At 44.9% G+C, this 22,468-nt stretch overlaps 1 protein-coding gene and 2 non-coding genes across 3 annotated transcripts in view; all 3 read left to right on the forward strand.

The window, feature by feature from the left end:
* The window catches only part of LOC123749382 (E3 ubiquitin-protein ligase TRIM32-like), a 125,713-nt gene that overhangs the window by 91,463 nt on the left and 11,782 nt on the right, over window positions 1–22,468 (forward strand). The gene's annotated exons all lie outside the window — the stretch shown is intronic.
* Window positions 11,441–11,514, forward strand: TRNAN-GUU (transfer RNA asparagine (anticodon GUU)). Its single transcript has one exon. It is a non-coding gene; the product is annotated as a tRNA-Asn (tRNA).
* TRNAV-CAC (transfer RNA valine (anticodon CAC)) lies at window positions 14,680–14,752 on the forward strand. Its single transcript has one exon. It is a non-coding gene; the product is annotated as a tRNA-Val (tRNA).

Raw genomic sequence — 22,468 nt, forward strand, 5'->3', positions numbered from 1 at the left:
CTTCCCGATCTTAAACACCTCCTAGACTCCTTGCCGGAGCCTGTGCTCCTGCTGGGTGATTTCAATTGTCGTCATGCCCTTTGGGGTGATGTGCTGACAAACACCTGGGGTCGCCTCCTTGAACCTTTCATCCTCTCTTCTTCCCTGTCCCTTCTTAATTCTGGTGAGCCCACTCATTTGGACTCTCGGACTCGCTCCTTTTCTTGCCTTGATCTTTCTCTGTGCTCGTCATCCCTTTCCTTAGATTTCGGGTGGCGAGTCCTTGATGACCTCCATGGCAGTGACCATTTTCTTATCCTTGTCACTTTTTTCTCCTTTCACCCTCCTCTCTCCTTCCCTAGGTGGCGGTTTGCCGAGGCTGACTGGCGCCTCTTTACTCTCCGTGCTACTATTTCCGACCTCTCCGTTTTACCTCTCCTTCGCGCCCTCCTTCTTTTTCATGACACTGTCTTTGACGCTACCCTCCACTCTATTCCTCGCTCTTCCTCTCGGGGAACGCGGAAGTGGGTTCCCTGGTGGAGTTTGGACTGTGCTCGGGCTGTCCGCTGTAAGCGTGCAGCCTGGAAGAGACATCGCCGCCGGCAGACGGTTGAGTCTTTTCTTTTGTTTCAGAAGGCGAGTGCGGTGGCCCGTAGGACCATCCGTGCGGCTAAACGTGCTTGCTGGGAGTCTTATGTCTCCACCGTTACGTCCGAAACTCCTCTTCCACTGGTCTGGAAGCGTATCCGCAAGATTGCGGGTAAGTTCGTTCCCGATGTCTCACCGGTCCTTCGCCTTCATGGTGCTCTTGTGGCGGACCCGTTGCAGGTTGCGACCGAACTGGGTTCCCATTTCTCCTCTGTTAGTTCTGGTTCTCATCTCCCCCAATCCTTCCTTCTTCGTAAGCCTCTCCTTGAATCTCGTCCTTTAAATTTCTGTACTTATCTTCACCTTCCCTATAATGATCCCTTCTCTCTCTCTGAACTTCATTCTGCCCTAGCCCTTTGTGGTTCTACGGCAGCAGGCTCCGATGGCATTCATTATGAAATACTTCGCCATCTCCCTCCGTGCACGTCTTAGTATTTACTGAGTCTGTACAATTGGGTCTGGGAGTCGTCGTCAGTCCCTGAAGACTGGCTCGATGCTGTTGTCCTCCCTGTTCGGAAACCAGGGTCTCTCGGGTCATCCCCCAAGGACTTCCGCCCTATTGCTCTCACGAGTTGTGTCTGCAAGCTCTTTGAACGTATGGTCAACGTTCGTTTGATGTGGTTCTTAGAACACAATCGCCACCTCTCCCCTTCTCAATTTGGTTTTCGCAAGTGCCGCAGCACAACGGATGTCCTGGTGAACTTGGAGGTCTATATTCGTACTGCTTTTGCTGCGAAGACCTCCGTTGTTGCCGTCCTTTTTGACCTGGAAAAGGCTTACGACAATACCTGGCGGTATCATATTCTGTCTCAACTTCATTCTTTTGGCCTTCGTGGGAACCTCCCTCTCTTCCTCCGGAGCTTCCTCTCTCGTCGTTCCTTTCGTGTGCGGCTTGGTACTGCTCTCTCTGCCCCTTTTCAGCAGTATGAGGGTGTACCCCAGGGTAGTGTTCTGAGAACTACTCTTTTTCTAGTTGCCCTCAACGGTCTTCTTTCCTCTCTTCCTTCTGGCGTCTTCTCTGCTCTCTATGTTGATGATCTTACCCTTTGCTGTCAGGGTGATGATTCCCCTCTCCTTCAACAGCGGCTTCAACTTGTGATTGATGCTGTGTCGTCTTGGGCCACCGATCATGGCTTCATGTTCTCTGCGTCTAAGACTTGTGCTATGACTTTTACTCAGAGGCATGTCGTTCTTCGTCCCTCTTTGTCGCTTTATGGTCATCCCATTGTGTACAGGGATTCCGCGAAGCTTTTGGGGTTAGTTTTTGACACTCGTTTGTCTTGGTCAACCCATATCTCTTACCTCCGAGTTGAATGCTCTAAGGCCCTTAAAACCTTAAGGTTTTGTCCCATACTTCTTGGGGAGCGGATAGGCACATGCTCCTCTATTTGCACTCCTCTCTCGTCCTGTCTAAACTCGATTATGGTTGCCCTGCATACTCTTCTGCTTCTCCTTCTACTCTTCGCCATCTTGATGCTTTGCACCATACTGGGTTGCGTCTCTGCTCTGGTGCCTTTCGTTCGAGTCCCGCCCTTAGTTTGTATGTTGACACTGGCTTTCTCTCTCTCTCTTCAGGACCGCCGTGATCGCTACTGTCTTCGCTATCTTGCGCTGTCCTTCCAACATCCTTCCTCTCGCCTCTGTCGTGCATTGACTTTTCCTCCTCCTTGTGTTCCTGTTCCTCTTCATTGTCTCCCACTTTCTGTCCGGTTATCTCGCTTACAGGATTCTCTTTCTGTTCATATTTCTAATGTTTCTCCTCGTATTGTTCCTTCCTTACCTCCGTGGATAGTCCCCCTTCCCAAGTTTTGTACGTCCTTGACTTGTATTACTAAAGCCTTTACTCCTCCTACAATTCTGAAAAGCCTCTTCCTTGAGCACTTTTCTTCGCACTCCCACTCTATTTCCATCTTCACTGATGGGTCTAAGTCTGCGGACGGTGTGGGCTACTCTGTTGTTTTTCCTGACCGTACTTATAAGTGTCGCCTCCCTTCAGAGGCTAGCGTCTTTACGGCAGAACTTTATGCTATTCTCTATGCTCTTTGTCTCATGCTTTCTCATTCTCATTCCTCCTTTGTGGTTGTAGTTGATTCTCGTAGTGCCCTCATGGCTCTAGGGTCCTTTAATCCTGTCCATCCAGTGGTCATCGAGATTCAACATTGGCTGTTTCTTATTTCTAGTAAATTTAAATCAGTAGAGTTTTGCTGGGTTCCCAGCCATATTGGTGTTTCTTTCAATGAGCGTACGGATGCTGCCGCTAAGGAAGCTATCCGTTCTTGTCCCATCTCCCGTAAAGGTATTCCTTATTCCGACTTTTATCCTGTTATTCATTCTTCCATTCTTGCCCGTTGGCAGGGTTGTTGGTCCTCTGTGGTTGGTAACAAGCTGCGTATTCTCAAACGTAGTGTGTCCCCGTGGCCTTCCTCCTGCCACCGTAACCGGCGGTGGGAAACTGCTTTGGCACGGCTGCAGGTTGGTTATACCCGCTTAACCCACAGTCACTTAATGGAGCGCCGCCCTGCTCCTTATTGTCCGAATTGCATTGTCCCTCTTACAGTTGTGCATATCCTTGTTGAATGTCCTGACTTCCAGGACGAGCGTGTGTCTTGCTTTCCGACCATCCCTCGCGGTCACTTGTCCCTCGATAGAATTCTAGGTGAATTGGATACTTTTGATATCGTTTGCCTTATGCGTTTTTGTTCTCGTATTGGCATTCTTTGTGATATTTAGCGCCCTCTGATTATTTCGCACTTTGATAGTGCTACATAGCCTTCCCGGTTTGGTGTCTTCTTTTGATAATTACCTTACCTAAAATAAAAAATTAATTTAATAAATAAATAGATAAATAAATAAATAAATAAATCAATATGGATGTGACTGTGGAACATTAGTAAGTCTGGGACACTGCGTTGCCTAGATAATAGTCTTTTGGTCACCTAAACGTTTCTCACAACTTTGATGTAAATTATATGTCCATGTGCGTGTGTACCATCCTAGCAGTCTTCACCTTTGTTACGACCCTGCGTTCACCAGTGGAAACCAGAGGTCAAATTGAGTTAAATAAACTACTTTATATTATTTGGGATGCATGGCGAGGTGTATTTGTTCGTATCTTCCTTGCCAGACATAAGACGAATCTTGTTGCTCACAAGCATTCAGACTCTTGAGCTTGTTGTGGATTAAGTATAACATTGTAGTAATTATTAACTATCCTTAGAACGCGTAAAGTAAACAATATTGTACATTGGTGAGGATTTGTAATGTGTATAGCTGCACGATCAATTAGGCTCTTCCCGGCACCACACAACTCGGGAGCCCTGATCTGGTCGCTGGATGCGGTCTTCTCTGGTGGCGTTCGAGGTGTAAACATCTGGACTGTGGGGCTCTGCACCTCTCTCCCCTTCTTCCTTCTACTCTCCCTTACCTATTTCTATGTCTAAGTGTACTAAGTTTAGTATGGTATATTTAAATTTGCCTACTGTGGGATTGTAAGATTGGTTTAGACCTTGGGGTAGTATTTGCCAGTGTTTTGGGTACCCATTAGTGTTGTGTTGTGATAAGGTACCACGTGGGCTCACTACCCCTAAGCTGCCTCAAGCTTCAAGTGCTTCCCTAGTAAACTTTACCCTAGCTTGTGCTCAGTGTAAAATCTTGCATCCTGCTTATGTGGACCAAGGCTCTTAACGTTAGGTAGGGTGGTAAAGTAATTATTATTATTGTTATTGGTGTGGATGTATATGGGGGTTGTTAAGGGGTTAATAAATAAGTTAGTTTTAAAGGAGTATCCATTCTTCCTGGGTAGGAGATCTATGATCTACCTCTAAACTGACATTGCCTTGTAGTCAATTGTTAATCATGATTTATATTTTTATTGGGGGCCGGGCCTTACTGATCTCCACAACTAGAGATACATCTTAATTCTAACTGCCCCTACACCAGAGTAATACTAGATCCCCCATAGCAGCATTTTTCAGTTATAACAACCTTGTTGTGTTAACAGAATCAAGAAATAGCTTTCCAGCCTGTACTATTCCTGGGGCCTTCTCATTTGTTGATTAACAATGAAAATAATGGCAGCTAACCCTTCTTCCATTAGTTTTATCATTTGTATTTAATCATAACCTTTAGAAAATCGTATGGCATTATCAGCCTTAACTAAATCCATGCTGGTGCTTTGAGAGAAATCTTCATTTTTTAAGTGTTCCAAGAGACGTTTCCTTGCAAGTTTCTCTAGCGCCTAACTGAGAATGGACGATGTCAGGTTCATGGCAAAAGGCACCATCCATTTGTATGCGCTGTTTCATACGCCAGCAGTATGTTAACAACAGAGAGCGTACAGGACGCCCGCCAGGCTTGGATGCTGCTAGTCATGTATCTTTATAAGTATTAAAGTCAGTAGCCAAGCATTATAAATAAATAAATAAATAAATAAATAAATTTTTATTCAGGTAAGGTACATACATAGAAGGTAAGATACAAAAGTTGATGGATTTATAGATAGAGCTAGTACATACAATGCCTAAAGCCACTATTATATTATAAAGCCACTAGCTCTATTTATAGATAGAGCTAGTACATACAATGCCTAAAGCCACTATTACGCAAAGCATTTCGGGCAGGAAAAACACTAAGACTAAAACTTAATACTAATTGAGATTAAAGTATAAATTGTGTTGAGAAAAATAAGAAAAAAATAAAAAAAGAGGGGGGGGGAACATGGCAGAAAAAAAGCAAAAATACAATTTGGTCAACAAAACAGCATTGTTTAAAATAGAAGACATGGGTTGTCATTTTGGGGGTGAGGTAGGTTACATTGAGTTAATTAGGTAGTACTTAGTTTTTATCTTAAACTGGTTGGGTGAGGTACAGTCTTTAACATAATTGGGAAGGTCATTTCACATTCCAGGTCCCTTGAATTGTAAAGCATTTCTAGTTTGACTAAGTCGTACTCTTGGAATTGGCTTTATATCAACCCTGGCTTTGGCTTTATATCAACCCTGGCTTTGGCTTTATATCAACCCTGGCATTGGCTTTATATCAACCCTGGCTTTGGCTTTATATCAACCCTGGCATTGGCTTTATATCAACCCTGGCTTTGGCTTTATATCAACCCTGGCATTGGCTTTATATCAACCCTGGCTTTGGCTTTATATCAACCCTGGCTTTGGCTTTATATCAACCCTGGCTTTGTCTTTGTATCAACCCTGGTTTTGGCTTTATATCAACCCTGGCTTTGGCTTTATATCAACCCTGGCTTTGGCTTTATATCAACCCTGGCTTTGGCTTAATATCAACCCTGGCTTTGGCTTTATATCAACCCTGGCTTTGGCTTTATATCAACCCTGGCATTGGCTTAATATCAACCCTGGCTTTGGCTTTATATCAACCATGGCTTTGGCTTTATATCAACCCTGGCATTGGCTTTATATCAACCCTACAACCAAGACTTCCTCAGCAACACACAACTTCACATTGGCGACGAGGATGAACTGAAAACGCAGGTATTTGTTCAACTCAAAACACAAGGAAGAAGCATGCTGTCTCGCCCCAGAGAAGGAGGCGAAACTGTGCTGTCTGTACTCACCTAACTGTACTCACCTAATTGTGCTTGCGGGGGTTGAGCTTTGGCTCTTTGGTCCCGCCTCTAAACTGTTAATCAACTGGTATACAGATTCCTGAGCCTACTGGGCTCTATCATATCTACACATGAAACTGTGTATGGAGTCAGCCTCCACCACATCACTTCCTAGTGCATTCCATTTACTAACTACACTGACACTGACAAAATTCTTCCTAACGTCTCTGTGGCTCATCTGGGTACTAAGTTTCTACCTGTATCCCCTTGTTCGTGTCCCACGTGTGGTGAAGAGTTTGTCTTTGTTCACCCTGTTAATTCCCCTGATAATTTTGTAGGTGGTTATCATGTCTCCCCCATACTCTTCTGTTTTCCAAGGACGTGAGGTTCAGCTCCTTTAGCCTTTCCTCGTAGCTCATACCTCTCAGTTCCGGGACGAGCCTGGTGGCATACCGCTGAACCTTCTCTAACTTTGTCTTGTGTTTAACTAGGTATGGACTCCAGACTGGAGCTGCATATTCCAGGATTGGTCTGACATAAGTGTTATACAGGGTCCTGAACGATTCCTTACACAAGTTTCTAAAGGCAGTTCTTATGTTGGCCAGTCTAGCATATGCCACTGATGATATCCTTTTGATGTGGGCCTCTTGGGACAGGTTCGGTGTGATATCAACCCCTAGATCTTTCTCTCTATTTGACTATTGCAGGATTTCACCTCCCAGATGGTACCTTGTGTTCAGCCTCCTGCTCCCTTTGCCTAATTTCATTACCTTACACTTTCCTGAGTTGAACTTTAGCAGCAATTTTCTAGACCATTCCTCCAGTTTGTCTAGGTCATCCTGTAGTCTCTGTCTATCTTCATCCGTCTTGATTCTTCTCATAATTTTTGCATCATCAGCAAACATTGAGAGGAACGAGTCTATACCCTCCGGAAGATCGTTTACATATATTAGAAACAGGATGGGTCCACGTACTGAGCCCTGTGGGACTCTGCTGGTGACATCTCGCCACTCTGATGTCTCCCCCCCTCACCGTTACTCGCTGTTTCTTGTTGCTTAAGTACTCCCTTATGTACTGTACGGGGTTCTGTATACTGTACACTGTTCTGTATACTGTACGCTGTTCTGTATACTGTACAGGTTTCTGCATACAGTATGGGGTTCTGTATACTGTATGGGGGCTCTGTGTACTGTATGGGGTTCTGTATACAGTACGGGGTTCTGTATACAGTACGGGGTTCTGTATACTGTACAGGGTTCTGTATACTGCACAGGTTTCTGTATACAGTACGGGGGTTCTGTATACTGTACTGGGTTCTGGGTTCTCTGTGCTATGTGTTTTTCTCCTTCATGTCTTTCATGTTCTATGTTTATATAATATTATCCAGTCCTTTTTTGTACATTTTGTGTTTATTTTATAAATAAAAAAAATCGTCTATAATCACCAATCGTGAGTGGTGGGGTTTAAGGCATTGGCAGGTAGGCTGTTCCCGGGGGTCTATAGCCCTTTGGGGGGAGAAGCGTTTTTTTCCTATATTTTGACTTGATTGATTGATAAAGATTAAGCCTTCATAAAGGTGGCTCGGGCGTGAATAGCCCGTAAGAGGAGGCTCTTGCGAGCCATTACCAGTACCAATATCTAGCTGATACTAGAGCTGTGTAGATGGATAAGGTGGGGGGGGGGGTGTGATTGTGACCTGTTGAGCTTGATTAAGCTGTTGCTTCATGTATATGTTACATGCGACCTTTTAGAGAAGTGGTCTGGATTCTCTAAATCCTCCAATTTGTTCAGTATTTTATAAGTTTCTATGGGAGCCGCCATGCTGCGTCTGGCTTGCTGTGTTAGTCCTGTGGCCCTCAACCGTTCCTGGTATGGGAGCCGCCATGCTGCGTCTGGCTTGCTGTGTTAGTCCTGTGGCCCTCAACCGTTCCTGGTATGGGAGCCGCCATGCTGCGTCTGGCTTGCTGTGTTAGTCCTGTGGCCCTCAACCGTTCCTGGTATGGGAGCCGCCATGCTGCGTCTGGCTTGCTGTGTTAGTCCTGGGGCCCTCAACCGTTCCTGGTATGGGAGCCACCATGCCCCGTCTGGCTTGTTGTGTTAGTCCTGGGGCCCTCAACCGTTCCTGGTATGGGAGCCACCATGCCCCGTCTGGCTTGTTGTGTTAGTCCTGGGGCCCTCAACCGTTCCTGGTATGGGAGCCACCATGCCCCGTCTGGCTTGTTGTGTTAGTCCTGGGGCCCTCAACCGTTCCTGGTATGGGAGCCGCCATGCCCCGTCTGGCTTGTTGTGTTAGTCCTGGGGCCCTCAACCGTTCCTGGTATGGGAGCCACCATGCCCCGTCTGGCTTGTTGTGTTAGTCCTGGGGCCCTCAACCGTTCCTGGTATGGGAGCCACCATGCCCCGTCTGGCTTGCTGTGTTAGTCCTGGGGCCCTCAACCGTTCCTGGTATGGGAGCCACCATGCCCCGTCTGGCTTGCTGTGTTAGTCCTGGGGCCCTCAACCGTTCCTGGTATGGGAGCCACCATGCCCCGTCTGGCTTGCTGTGTTAGTCCTGGGGCCCTCAACCGTTCCTGGTATGGGAGCCGCCATGCCCCGTCTGGCTTGCTGTGTTAGTCCTGGGGCCCTCAACCGTTCCTGGTATGGGAGCCGCCATGCCCCGTCTGGCTTGCTGTGTTAGTCCTGGGGCCCTCAACCGTTCCTGGTATGGGAGCCACCATGCCCCGTCTGGCTTGTTGTGTTAGTCCTGGGGCCCTCAACCGTTCCTGGTATGGGAGCCGCCATGCCCCGTCTGGCTTGCTGTGTTAGTCCTGGGGCCCTCAACCGTTCCTGGTATGGGAGCCGCCATGCCCCGTCTGGCTTGCTGTGTTAGTCCTGGGGCCCTCAACAGTTCCTGGTATGGGAGCCACCATGCCCCGTCTGGCTTGCTGTGTTAGTCCTGGGGCCCTCAACCGTTCCTGGTATGGGAGCCACCATGCCCCGTCTGGCTTGCTGTGTTAGTCCTGGGGCCCTCAACCGTTCCTGGTATGGGAGCCACCATGCCCCGTCTGGCTTGTTGTGTTAGTCCTGGGGCCCTCAACCGTTCCTGGTATGGGAGCCACCATGCCCCGTCTGGCTTGCTGTGTTAGTCCTGGGGCCCTCAACCGTTCCTGGTATGGGAGCCACCATGCCCCGTCTGGCTTGCTGTGTTAGTCCTGGGGCCCTCAACCGTTCCTGGTATGGGAGCCACCATGCCCCGTCTGGCTTGCTGTGTTAGTCCTGGGGCCCTCAACCGTTCCTGGTATGGGAGCCACCATGCCCCGTCTGGCTTGTTGTGTTAGTCCTGGGGCCCTCAACCGTTCCTGGTATGGGAGCCACCATGCCCCGTCTGGCTTGCTGTGTTAGTCCTGGGGCCCTCAACCGTTCCTGGTATGGGAGCCACCATGCCCCGTCTGGCTTGTTGTGTTAGTCCTGGGGCCCTCAACCGTTCCTGGTATGGGAGCCACCATGCCCCGTCTGGCTTGCTGTGTTAGTCCTGGGGCCCTCAACCGTTCCTGGTATGGGAGCCACCATGCCCCGTCTGGCTTGCTGTGTTAGTCCTGGGGCCCTCAACCGTTCCTGGTATGGGAGCCACCATGCCACGTCTGGCTTGCTGTGTTAGTCCTGGGGCCCTCAACCGTTCCTGGTATGGGAGCCACCATGCCCCGTCTGGCTTGCTGTGTTAGTCCTGGGGCCCTCAACCGTTCCTGGTATGGGAGCCACCATGCCCCGTCTGGCTTGCTGTGTTAGTCCTGGGGCCCTCAACCGTTCCTGGTATGGGAGCCACCATGCCCCGTCTGGCTTGCTGTGTTAGTCCTGGGGCCCTCAACCGTTCCTGGTATGGGAGCCGATTTAGTTCTGAGATGCTTTTTGTCGCTCTGTGTTGTACTTTCTCCACAGCAGATATGTTGTGAAGCTGAGGCCTCTATGCTTGATACAGCAGTCCAAATGTGGCCGCACCAGAGATGTTTACAGTTCAATAACTTTATTTTCCTTGAAAATAAACTTGACTTTCTTATTAGAGTTCCCAATTGTTGTGCAACTTTCAATGACTGGTCCCCGTGTATGCAGTCCCCGTGGCGCAGTGGTGAAACGCTAGCCCTCGCACTTCGCGAACAATTTAGTGTGAGTTCGTATCCTGACCGGAGAGGATTGACTGGGTTCCAATCCTTAACTTTACTCCTCTCTTCACCCAGCAGTGAAATTATTTGACGGGTCGTATTCCGGAGTTAATAATTAAATTTAATATTAATCTTAGGACTTAGCCGTATTAGGATAAAGGACCTGCCCGAGACGCAATACTTGCTAGTGGCTTTACAAGAATGTAAAAACTGGTGGACCATCCAAGTAGTAGGCGTCCATCTGTCTCAGGAGACTCTGGTGTTGCGCTCTGGTTGTCGGTCTGGAGTGGCCTCTCCAGGGCACAAAGCCAGGGTAGGTTGGTACGTGGGGAGAAGCTGTCACCCATGCAGCAGGTCCCCCTCTCCACAGCACCGAACGTCTCAATTGGAAAGGCAAACGCCAATAAGACAGGTTCCAGCGCCGTCACAGGAACTGTCAGGACGAGGTTGAAGGCAACAAGGAACTGCCCCCAGGGGGCTCCAGCTCCGAAGTTAACCTCGAAGTTGATACAAGAAGGCACAGGGACTCCAACCCCAGAGTCTTTTTTGTTGTTGTTACTCTTTTTTGTGGGGGGAAAGCAGGAAAATTAGTGAAGAGAAGGAGGAAACTTAGGAAAAATGGAGGAGCCATTGACAAGCTGCCGGCTTCCCGTCTCCGTCGTGGCTACTAGACACAAGGTTACTTTAAGCATCTTGAGATGATTTCGGGGCTTTAGTGTCCCCGCGGCCCGGTCCTCGACCAGGCCTCCACCCCCAGGAAGCGGCCCGTGACAGCTGACTAACATCCAGGTACCTGTTTTACTGCTAGGTAACAGGCACATAGGGTGAAAGAAACTCTGCCCATTGTTTCTCGCCGGCGCCCGGGATCGAACCCGGGACCAGAAGTCCAGTGTGCTGTCCGCTCGGCCGACCAGCTCGGACACTATAGGAATTATCATCAGGAAAAGATCATCAAGGCAAATAGGGGACCTTCGACAAGCCGCCGGCCTCCTGTCCCGATCGAGGCAACTATAAGTAACTCTCAAGTAAACTCAGATAATTATTACACTTCGATATCTAAGTAGTTCCGCCTTATTACAAATTTGTTTAGTACGTTCCTCGAGCCTCCGTGGCACAATTGGTTAGCGCGTTCGGCTGTTAACCGAAAGGTTGGTGGTTCGAGCCCACCCGGGGGCGATTATTTAGGCCAACTCTAGGGGTTGACCTCAGACAAGACCGACATAACACACTTGACAGCGATGTCACACTTGGCCCCGTGATCCAGCCCGTCCTCCTCAAGTCTGCCAACGTCAACAAACTCTCGCGCGTAAGTGACCTTATCCTAACACAACAGAGAACGGCACAGTATGTCAACGTCGCGACCCATCCTCCTGTTTACACAGTAGTTGTTGTATATGCTCCATAGTACAAACGTTGACGTACTAAGTCATTACATAATAGTACTTACTAATCACTTTATAGTCTGAAGTCTTAATTATAGTCTTAATTATTGACTCTTTATAGTCGGAAGTGAAGTATATAGTACTAATAACTTTTTAATCTGAAAAAATAAAACTAAACACAATATATAAATTCCAAGGTCTAGTATAGCACACATATATGTACGATATTAGGTCTCAGATAGCGTGTATTAGGCCTAGAAAGGTTCAGTCGGTTAAGGTTGTCTTTGCAACATAAATACAAAACCTTTTCCGGTTTGTCTAAATTCAATAGTACAAATTTCTACTTTGTAATTGCGTTGTACGTCGATATATTAACTTTGGTCCTCACCGTTACTATAAGTACTACCAACACAAGAGGATGGGGCTGCAGTTTCACGAGCCGCTACCATTTTCTAGTACGACAATTGTTGGTCTTGGGAAGAGTATTCGTCAAAAGGCGCCGTTCTATTAGGAGGACGGGTTGAACATCTACATACCGAGTTTTGGCGGCATAACACAACAATTTAGAAAATAATATATAATTATAAACTGCCTCCCAGTCCTTCGGAGCTCATCAACTGTTTAATATGTGTAAAGTCGCCAAAGATTGAGATAACATGTTCGTAAGTACTTGCGTAACTGACTGATGAATCTCGGTCCAGACACTAAATATAATTCTTATGCTTGGAATGTTTACATGCAAGAAGAGTTGCTATAGACCTCAACAAACACGACAGATCAGCCTCCAGGGCTGAGTGGATCCCATACTTATCCTGTAGACCCCATGTATACCTATCCTGTGAGCGTTAGTGCCTCCAATACATGTCCTGTTCATGAGTGGTAGTGAACCCATACCCATCGTGTGCAGCAGTGATCACATACCCATGCTATGATGTATGTCATACGCAGCTGGCTGTGCTCAGTAACCATGATGTGCGCATCACATACGCAAGATCAGTACGTACTGGTGCGTTACTGTGCAGAAACACATACTTTTATTTATGAAGAAAATATTACCGATTATAATATTATAAAAGATGTATAAAATGTATCATCCAAATAATATGAGCAGCAGAGTGGCGCAGTGGAAGCGTGCTGGGCCCATAATCCAGAGGTCCGTAGATCGTAACTACGCTCTGCTACGAAATTGTTTTAAAGTATTATTCATGTTTTTTCATTACAAATGTAGGTACATAGCAGTCTCTTGCTACCCCCTTCAATATAAGTAATTACAAATTACAGGTTGAGCTAACTATATGTTAACAAATAAAGGCACAATAACGAACGTGGAAGATTTGTACCTGAATTTACCTGTCTCTAGTGTCCTGTAATCCTGTAAATATTTCATTCAAAATGATCTGCTACCAGAAATTTTAGCCAAATATCCCCAGTTTGCTAACTGTAGCCTCTGTAACCCTTTCCACTACCGCCCACAAGATGGGCATGGGGTGCATAATAAATGAACTAAACTAAAGTAAACTAGTGTCCTCGACGGATAGTGGAAGCCATCGGCTTGTCAAAGATCCCCCCCCCCCCCCATGGTTCATGAGGATTGTTTCTATTTGGATTTTGAACTGAGGTATCTTGGTATTTAACGACTTCGCCAGTTAGACAATTCCATGGGATAACCCTAGTTTATAGTATAGTTCATTTAATATGCACCCCATACCCGTCCTGTGGGCGGTAGTGGGAAGAGTTACAGAGGCACATAATGGGCTCAGGGACTGAACACCACAACTCATTTAGCAGAGCAAGTTAATCTTGCTGAGAGAGTTACAAAATTCAATGCACATCATCACATCAACAATGGGCTCGAGACCGCCCACAAGTACAGTTTCTAAATTAAGCAACTGACATGTGGAGAGTCCTACAGCGAGAAACATTTGGACGCTAACCAACTGTGTTACGGAGGCTACGCTCTCTAAAACCTTACAAATATTTCCTCCTGCTTCTTACCGCTCGCTCCCGCCATCGAAAGTCCAAAAATCACTTCCTCCTGCTTCCTCCCGTTCGATCCCGCTCTCTAAAGCCTTACAAATTATTTATCCTGCTTCCTGCAACTCGCTCCCGCTCTCTGAAGCCCTAAAAACAATCTCTTCCGCGCTCTCCAAATCCATAAAAATACTTCCTCCTGTTTCATCCCGCTCTCTGTAGCCTTAAAAACACTTCCTTCCCCTTTCTGAAGCCCTAAAATCACTCTCGATTGCTTTTTCCCGCTCGCTCCTGTTCTCTGAAGCCTTAAAAACACCTGCTCCCGCACTCTGAAGATCTAATAACACTTCCTCCTGCTTCCTATAACAAATGTTCCAGAGATGTGTAAATATTTAATTCAAAATGATCTGCTACCAGAAATTTTGGCCAAATATCCCTAGTTTGCTAACTGTAGATAGTACCTAAGTTATTGTAAGCGATCCACTGCTGCCCACTGAAGGGGGGGTGGGGCGGTGTGCAGGACAAACATATCAATTGTGACTCTATCTCTCCACATATGTCAGTTGCTTAATTTAGAAATCATACTTGTGGTCAATCGCGAACGCATTGATGATGTGACGACTTATACTGAATTTTGTAACTAGCTTATCAAGACTGAAACTTGCTTAGCTAAGTGAATTGTGGGGTTCAGTCCCTGAGTCCATTATGTGCCTCTGTAACCACTTCCACTACCGCCCACAAAATGGGTATGGGGTGCATAATAAGTGAACTAAACTAAACTTAACCTCTCATGTTATCGTGACGTCACACACGCCGTACACACATAAAACAAGATTTTCTCTATTTTCGTTATTAAACCTTGTTTAATTTATATAATTACTCAAGCAATGTGTTTTGATCATATTATATCGCTGAAGAAAAACTATGTGCATCTTCGGTAGCAATTAACCGGATTTGGTCCATATAATAACAGGTCACTATACTTCAGGTTTCCGTAGTGTAGTGGTTATCACGTGCGCCTCACACGCGCAAGGTCCCCGGTTCGATCCCGGGCGGAAACATTTGACTTTTTAAATGTTTGTTTTCATAATCCATTGAAATAAACTCAAAGTGTCCAACCACTTGGGTCGGACGGTAGAGTGACGGTCTCGCTTCTTGCAAGGCGGCGTTCAATCCCCGACCGTCCAAGTGGTTGGGCACCATTCCTTCCCTCCGTCCCATCCCAAATCCTTATCCTGACCCCTTGCCAGTGCTATATAGTTGTATTGGCTTGGCGCTTTCCCCCTGATAGTTCCTTCCCTTCCCTTCTCTTCAAAGAGCTAAAATTAATAACAAAGTATATTGACAATATTTATTAAATCATAAAAACTTATACCAATTTGGAAACTGGCTAATACTCCATTATACTAATTATTAATATTGAGAGTCATATAACTATGTATTGTGGAGCAGAGTGGCGCATTGGAAGCGTGCTGGGCCCATAATCCCACTAGAGGTCCGTAGATCGAAACCACGCTCTGCTACAGTCTAATTTTTTCCTACCATAACAAACCAAAAGAAATGTTTTTATCTTTAATGAATGCAATCCATCCTCCTGTACATTTTGTAACTAAATAAATAAATAAAATAAATGTTTATTTAGGTAAGGTACATACATAAAGAGATTTTACAAAGTTTGTTGGATTAATAGATAGAGCTAGTACATACAATGCCTAAAGCCACTATTACGCAAAGCGTTTCGGGCAGAAACTATGTAAAGCATCGTACATATAAATGAAATATTGACGTAATGGACAATTACATAGTAGAATTTGGTACTATTCACCTTATAGTCAGGAAAAAATACAGCTAAAACCAAACACATATATATTCCTAGGCCTAGTATAACATATATATGTACTATATTTGGCCTCAGCATGTATTAGACCTTGGATGGTAAGTTACGTTAGGTTTTATGAGAAACAAATACAAAGGTTCGGGCCAACCTTGCCTGAAACGCTTGGCGTAATAGTGGCTTTAGGCATTGTATGTACAAGCTCTATCTATAAATCCAACAACATGTTTGTATCTGACCTTGTATGTATGTACTTTACCTGAATAAACATTGAAATTGAAATTGAAATTGAAATAAGTTTATTGAGGTAAAATACACACAAAGGGATGAGGTAGCTCAAGCTATTCTCACCCCATTCAGTACAACGTGTTAATATATACATAGACACACATCACAAATAAACATATTGCCAAACATTCTGAGAGGTAAACATATACATTTCCTCCTTCACAAGGAGTATGTTATCAGACGTTGAATAAACATTTGATTTGACAAAATGTTTGCCGGTTTATCCAAATTCACTAAAACCAAATTCTACTATCCAATTGTCCATTACATCAATATATGTACGATGGAGGATGGATGTGTTACTTATAAGCACTGCTATTAATATATCATAAGCTCCTACATAGATTACACACAGAAATCACAATAGCGTGATGCATCAAATGAACAAATCTACAAGGGCTGTGACGAGGGTTCAAACCTACGTCCGAGAGGATCCCAGACGCTGCCTTAATCGACTGAGCTACCACATGGTAAAAGAATTGCAACCACAAGTTCTACTGATCTTACTTGGATCCTGCAGCCTCTCCGAGACACAAACCAGGATTTTACACAATTCCCCCCATGCACCCGAGCTCTGTCAATAAGCCGTTCTACCTCTTCACCCTTACTTCATTTTCTAGGATCCTCTCGGACGTAGATTCGAACCCTCGTCACGGACCTTGTGGATTTCTCCTACATAGATGTTAATACTGCACGGTTGTCTTAGGTTTGCTATTAATATAAATGCCGATATTTCTTAAAGTATTACAATTCGGCGGACACCGAATAGGCTATGACGCTCCCCTACCCAACATGACTCATCTGGGAAAGCTGTGCGAGGCTAGTCCCACCAAGTGTCTGGTCACCATCCTCGGATATACATTCTATTTCATAGATATAGGTTATATAAATATATAGGGGTACCATCTTTGGTTGCGTTTGTAGGGACCCTCGACCTCGAAGAAGACGACATGCAGCATCCGGGGAAGCCTTGTGGGGCACCCGCGTACACTCACATATTGTCTTTTCATACCACCCCTTTTTTTTTATTTTGTCATTTTATTTTATTTAAAATTTCATTACACAAAAAGGGTTACAACATTGGTTACATTCAAAGTACAAGACTTCTTATTACAGGTTGTAGAGTTCCTCCAATATATAGTTTTGTGTTAACTAATACTATTACATATATATTATTACCTATATCTTCTAGTCGTAGTAGTAGCAGACATTCATCAGTCTCAGGAGACTATGGAGTTGCGCTCTGGTTGTCGGTCTGGAGTGGCCTCTCCAGGGCACAAAGCCAGGGTAGGTTGATACGGGGGAGAAGCTGTCAACCATGCAGCAGGTCCCCCCTCTCCACGTCGCCGAAAGTCTCCAATGGAAAGGCAAACGTCAATACGATTGGTTCCAGCGCCGTCGCAGGAACTGTGAGCTCCGGAGGTGACCTGGAAGGTGGTGAAGGGACTCTTACCCGGAGACCGCCGTGGTCGGGGCCGGAGAAGAACCACCCCAGCAAGTGCAAGAACGACCCCAGCCTCCTGAAGCAGAGCCTGGGGCTGCTAGAGCCCAAGGAGGAGGACTTCAGAGTCCCGCACCTACGGGTTCCAGGCGTAGTTCAATAACTAACTGATAAACATAACTTTAATATTGATTCATTAACTAAGTTCAATAACTAACTAACATTAGCAAACCACCTCTAGAGACAAGGGAGTTAAGCTTTAGGCTGCACAATGAAACTGCTATAAACAATTTTATAACTGCTGCTGATAATGTCAACTGGGAGTCCGAGTTAGGTAACATAGGGGACATCAACCTAGCAGTGCAATCTTTTCTACAAACAACTCTTAGTCTTTATAACACCCACTGTCCTATGCTTACAAAACAAGTCACAAGCAAAAGACTTAACAATCCTTGGCATACAAAGGGAATACTTAAATCCATTAACAAAAAACACGACCTTGAGAAGAAGTATAGGCTAGGAACAGTCTCCAAAGAATTCTCAAAGAATTACTCGTTATTGCTATCTAAAATAATTAGACGAGCCAAAACTAAATACTATGAAGATAAATTTACCCAAATAAAGAGCAACATTAAAAAAACTTGGAGAACAATTTCACAAATATTGGGATCAAAGAAGATTTTAAATAACAAACCAACACTCCTTTCCAATAACGTTGGTCAGCTTTCAGCCTCTGATTCTGCTATTGAGTTCAATAGGTTCTTCTCTTCCATTGGGTCATCCCTTGCAAATGATATTCCATCTTCCTGTACTGATGTTAAGGACTATCTTACAGGTAACTATCCACAGTCTCTGTACCTAAAGCCTACTAGTTCCACTGATGTCAATGAAATAATCCTTTCCCTTAAAACCAAGTCTAGTGCCCTCGAGGAGATACCAACTTTAATTTACAAAAAAGCCTCCAGATCTCTAGCCCCTGCTATTGCATTGCTCTTCAACAAGTCACTTGAACTCCAAACCTTTCCTGACATTCTAAAAAAAGCAAGAGTAACCCCTGTCTACAAATGTGGTGATCTCACAGATGTTAACAACTACAGACCTATATCAATCCTGCCTAACTTGTCAAAAATATTCGAAAAGCTAATCTACAAGCAGCTTTACTCTTTTCTAGCCAAACACAATATACTTAGCTCTTGTCAATATGGCTTCAGACCCCAAAAAAGCACTAACGATGCACTTATTAGTATGATTAACTTAATTCACGCAGCTCTTGATAAAAAGGAGTTTCCTGTTGGGTTATTTGTGGACCTGCGTAAGGCTTTTGACACTGTCAACCATCAAAACCTTCTTCTTAAATTACATCATTATGGAGTCAGAGGACACCCCCTGCAATACCTCAAATCTTATCTTACTGACAGGCTCCAGTATGTTTCTGTGAATAATACAATTTCTCCCACCCTACCCATCAACATTGGTGTTCCTCAGGGCAGCATACTTGGCCCTCTCCTCTTTCTCATCTACATTAATGACCTTCCAAATGCCTCCCAACACCTCAAACCAATTCTATTTGCTGACGACACAACCTTCATTTACTCCAGTCCTGACCCCCTTGCTCTAAATGCCACAGTAAATACTGAGCTAGAGAAAGTCCATCTTTGGCTAACTGCCAACAAACTCACCCTTAACATTGACAAAACGTTTTATATTCTGTTTGGCAATAAATCCTCTAATCAGATAAATCTCAAAATAAACAATACCCAAATTTGTAACAAATTAGATGGCAAATTCCTTGGCGTTCTCATCGACCACAAGCTGAATTTCCAGGGTCACATTCTAAATATATCAAAAAAAGTTTCAAAAATGTTGGCATTCTTTCTAAGATCAGATATTATGTACCCCGCCCTGCCCTGGTTACTCTCTATTACTCCCTCATCTATCCATACCTCAACTATGGTATTTGTGCTTGGGGTTCTACTACCCAAAATCATTTACGTCCTCTTATTACCCAACACAAAGCTGCTATTAGGACAATATCCAACTCTGGCCCCAGACATCACTCGGTACCCTTACTCAAATCTCTGAATATGTTAGATATTAAGTCACTGCACATTCTCTCTTGTGTATTATACATATATAAAACGCTGAACTGTAATGCCAATCCTGACCTCAAAAGCTTCATTGAAGGTTGTAACAGAACCCATGAGCACCACACCAGAAATAAATAGTTTTGATATTCCTAGAGTACGACTTAATCAAACTAGAAATGCTCTACAAATCAAGGGACCCAGAATGTGGAATGACCTTCCCAACCATGTTAAAGACTGTACCTCTCTCAACCAGTTTAAGATAAAAACTAAACACTACCTAATAAATTCCCTGTAACCTACCTCACTCCTCTATTGTCAACCCATGTCTGTTATTTTATTTTAATTTTTTTTGTTTTTGTTTTAATCAACACTGTTTGTCAACCTATTGTATTTGTGCTGCTTTTTCAGTCATGTTCCCCCTTTTTTTATCTTTATTTGTATTTGTTTTCAACACTTTTTATTCTTTATGCTCAATTAGTATTAAGTTCTAGATATTAATGTTTTTCTTGCCCGAAACGCATTGCGTAATAGTGGCTTTAGGCATTGTATGTACTAGCTCTATCTATATATCGATCCATTAATGTAACATCACTTGTATGTATGTATGTACCTTACCTGAATAAACATATTTATTTATTTATTTTATATAACTAACTGATAAACCTTAAAGAACTGGTGAGAACAACTGTGTACACTTCAGTTTGCTGACATTTATTAGATCTGTGCTGCTTATAAAATACGTCTGTGTTCGATCCCCGATGGTCCCAGTGCTTCATGGGCACCGTTACTCTACTCCGTCCTCTCGCTTCTTGCAAGGTCCACGTTCGATCCCCGATGGTCCAAGTGTTAGCTTTCCATTCCTTCACTTCGTCCTTATATATCCAAGATGATCTTAATATCCCTTCCAAGTGCTGGATAATCATACTGGCCTAGTACTTTCACCTCATAATTACCTTACCTTACCTCGCTTCCTCAGAGACTTTTCCTTCCTGATTTTGTCTTCTCACGCCTCAGTTGTCAGTTGATGATGTATGATGAAGTGGATGAATGTATGACTGTTGAGTTCTTCATTAAGCAGGAAGAGTCGTGGCCAGACTGGGAGGTCGGACCCGGTGTTCACGCGGTCACCAGTTGGACCCGGTGTTCACGCGGTCACCAGTTGGACCCGGTGTTCACGCGGTCACCAGTTGGACCCGGTGTTCACGCGGTCACCAGTTGGACCCGGTGTTCACGCGGCCACCAGTTGGACCCGGTGTTCACGCGGTCACCAGTTGGACCCGGTGTTCACGCGGTCACCAGTTGGACCCGGTGTTCACGCGGTCACCAGTTGGACCCGGTGTTCACGCGGTCACCAGTTGGACCCGGTGTTCACGCGGTCACCAGTTGGACCCGGTGTTCACGCGGTCACCAGTTGGACCCGGTGTTCACGCGGTCACCAGTTGGACCCGGTGTTCACGCGGTCACCAGTTGGACCCGGTGTTCACGCTGTCACCAGTTGGACCCGGTGTTCACGCTGTCACCAGTTGGACCCGGTGTTCACGCGGTCACCAGTTGGACCCGGTGTTCACGCGGTCACCAGTTGGGCCCGGTGTTCACGCGGTCACCAGTTGGACCCGGTGTTCACGCGGTCACCAGTTGGACCCGGTGTTCACGCGGTCACCAGTTGGACCCGGTGTTCACGCGGTCACCAGTTGGACCCGGTGTTCACGCGGTCACCAGTTGGACCCGGTGTTCACGCGGTCACCAGTTGGACCCGGTGTTCACGCGGTCACCAGTTGGACCCGGTGTTCACGCGGTCACCAGTTGGACCCGGTGTTCACGCGGTCACCAGTTGGACCCGGTGTTCACGCGGTCACCAGTTGGACCCGGTGTTCACGCGGTCACCAGTTGGACCCGGTGTTCACGCGGTCACCAGTTGGACCCGGTGTTCACGCGGTCACCAGTTGGACCCGGTGTTCACGCGGTCACCAGTTGGACCCGGTGTTCACGCGGTCACCAGTTCCAACTCTGCAATAACTATAGCTTGTTTTTTTTTCCATATATTGGTTACTAAATACTTTAGTTTTAATCAAAAACTATTTTTCATCTATTTAATCAAATTTTATATGTTCTATCACGTTTTATTTATCAATTTAACGAAGTTTTATATCATATCTTTTTATTACATTATCTTTATTTGTTCGGTCATCATTTTTAATTAATCCAATCACCCTCTTCTTGATTTTTATTCATATATATTTATCTGTATAAACACCTTTAATAATTGTTTAATCGCGTATGTTTTTTTTTGTCCCCAGTTTGAACTCACTCTTTGCATCTTCCTTTTTTCATTTAGTTAATCAATAATAGTTAATGTTTAATAATTCAATCGCAATTTTCATCTATTTAATTACATTTTAAATACTCAATCACGTTTAATTTGTAAATTATAGCAACTTTAATATATCTATTTATATAATTTTATCTATTTTTAAAGCATCATTTACCAGAGCAATCACCCGTTTTAAGATATTTAATCACCTATATTGCTCTAGTTAATCACCTTTGTTAGCTGTTCAATCTAATGTAATTTGTTTATTCAGTCACGTTTTATTAATTCATTTAATTGTTATTCATCTGTTTATCACTAGTTATATTTCCTTTCATTTTTATTGATTTATTCAATCACTAACTTATATAAAATTAACATATTAGCAAAAAAACATTAATATCTGGCAAGAATACAACGTTAAACACTTGATGGGAATGTTGAGTTGTGAGTGTTGCAACACGGTCCTAACGTGAGTGTTGCATCACGGTCCTAACGTGAGTGTTGCATCACGGTCCTAACGTGAGTGTTGCATCACGGTCCTAACGTGAGTGTTGCATCACGGTCCTAACGTGAGTGTTGCATCACGGTCCTAACGTGAGTGTTGCATCACGGTCCTAACATGAGTGTTGCAACACGGTCCTAACGTGAGTGTTGCATCACGGTCCTAACGTGAGTGTTGCATCACGGTCCTAACATGAGTGTTGCAACACGGTCCTAACGTGAGTGTTGCAACACGGTCCTAACGTGAGTGTTGCAACACGGTCCTAACGTGAGTGTTGCATCACGGTCCTAACGTGAGTGTTGCATCAAGGTCCT

Source organism: Procambarus clarkii, chromosome 38 (genome assembly GCF_040958095.1).
Source record: "Procambarus clarkii isolate CNS0578487 chromosome 38, FALCON_Pclarkii_2.0, whole genome shotgun sequence".
Taxonomy (NCBI): domain Eukaryota; kingdom Metazoa; phylum Arthropoda; class Malacostraca; order Decapoda; family Cambaridae; genus Procambarus; species Procambarus clarkii.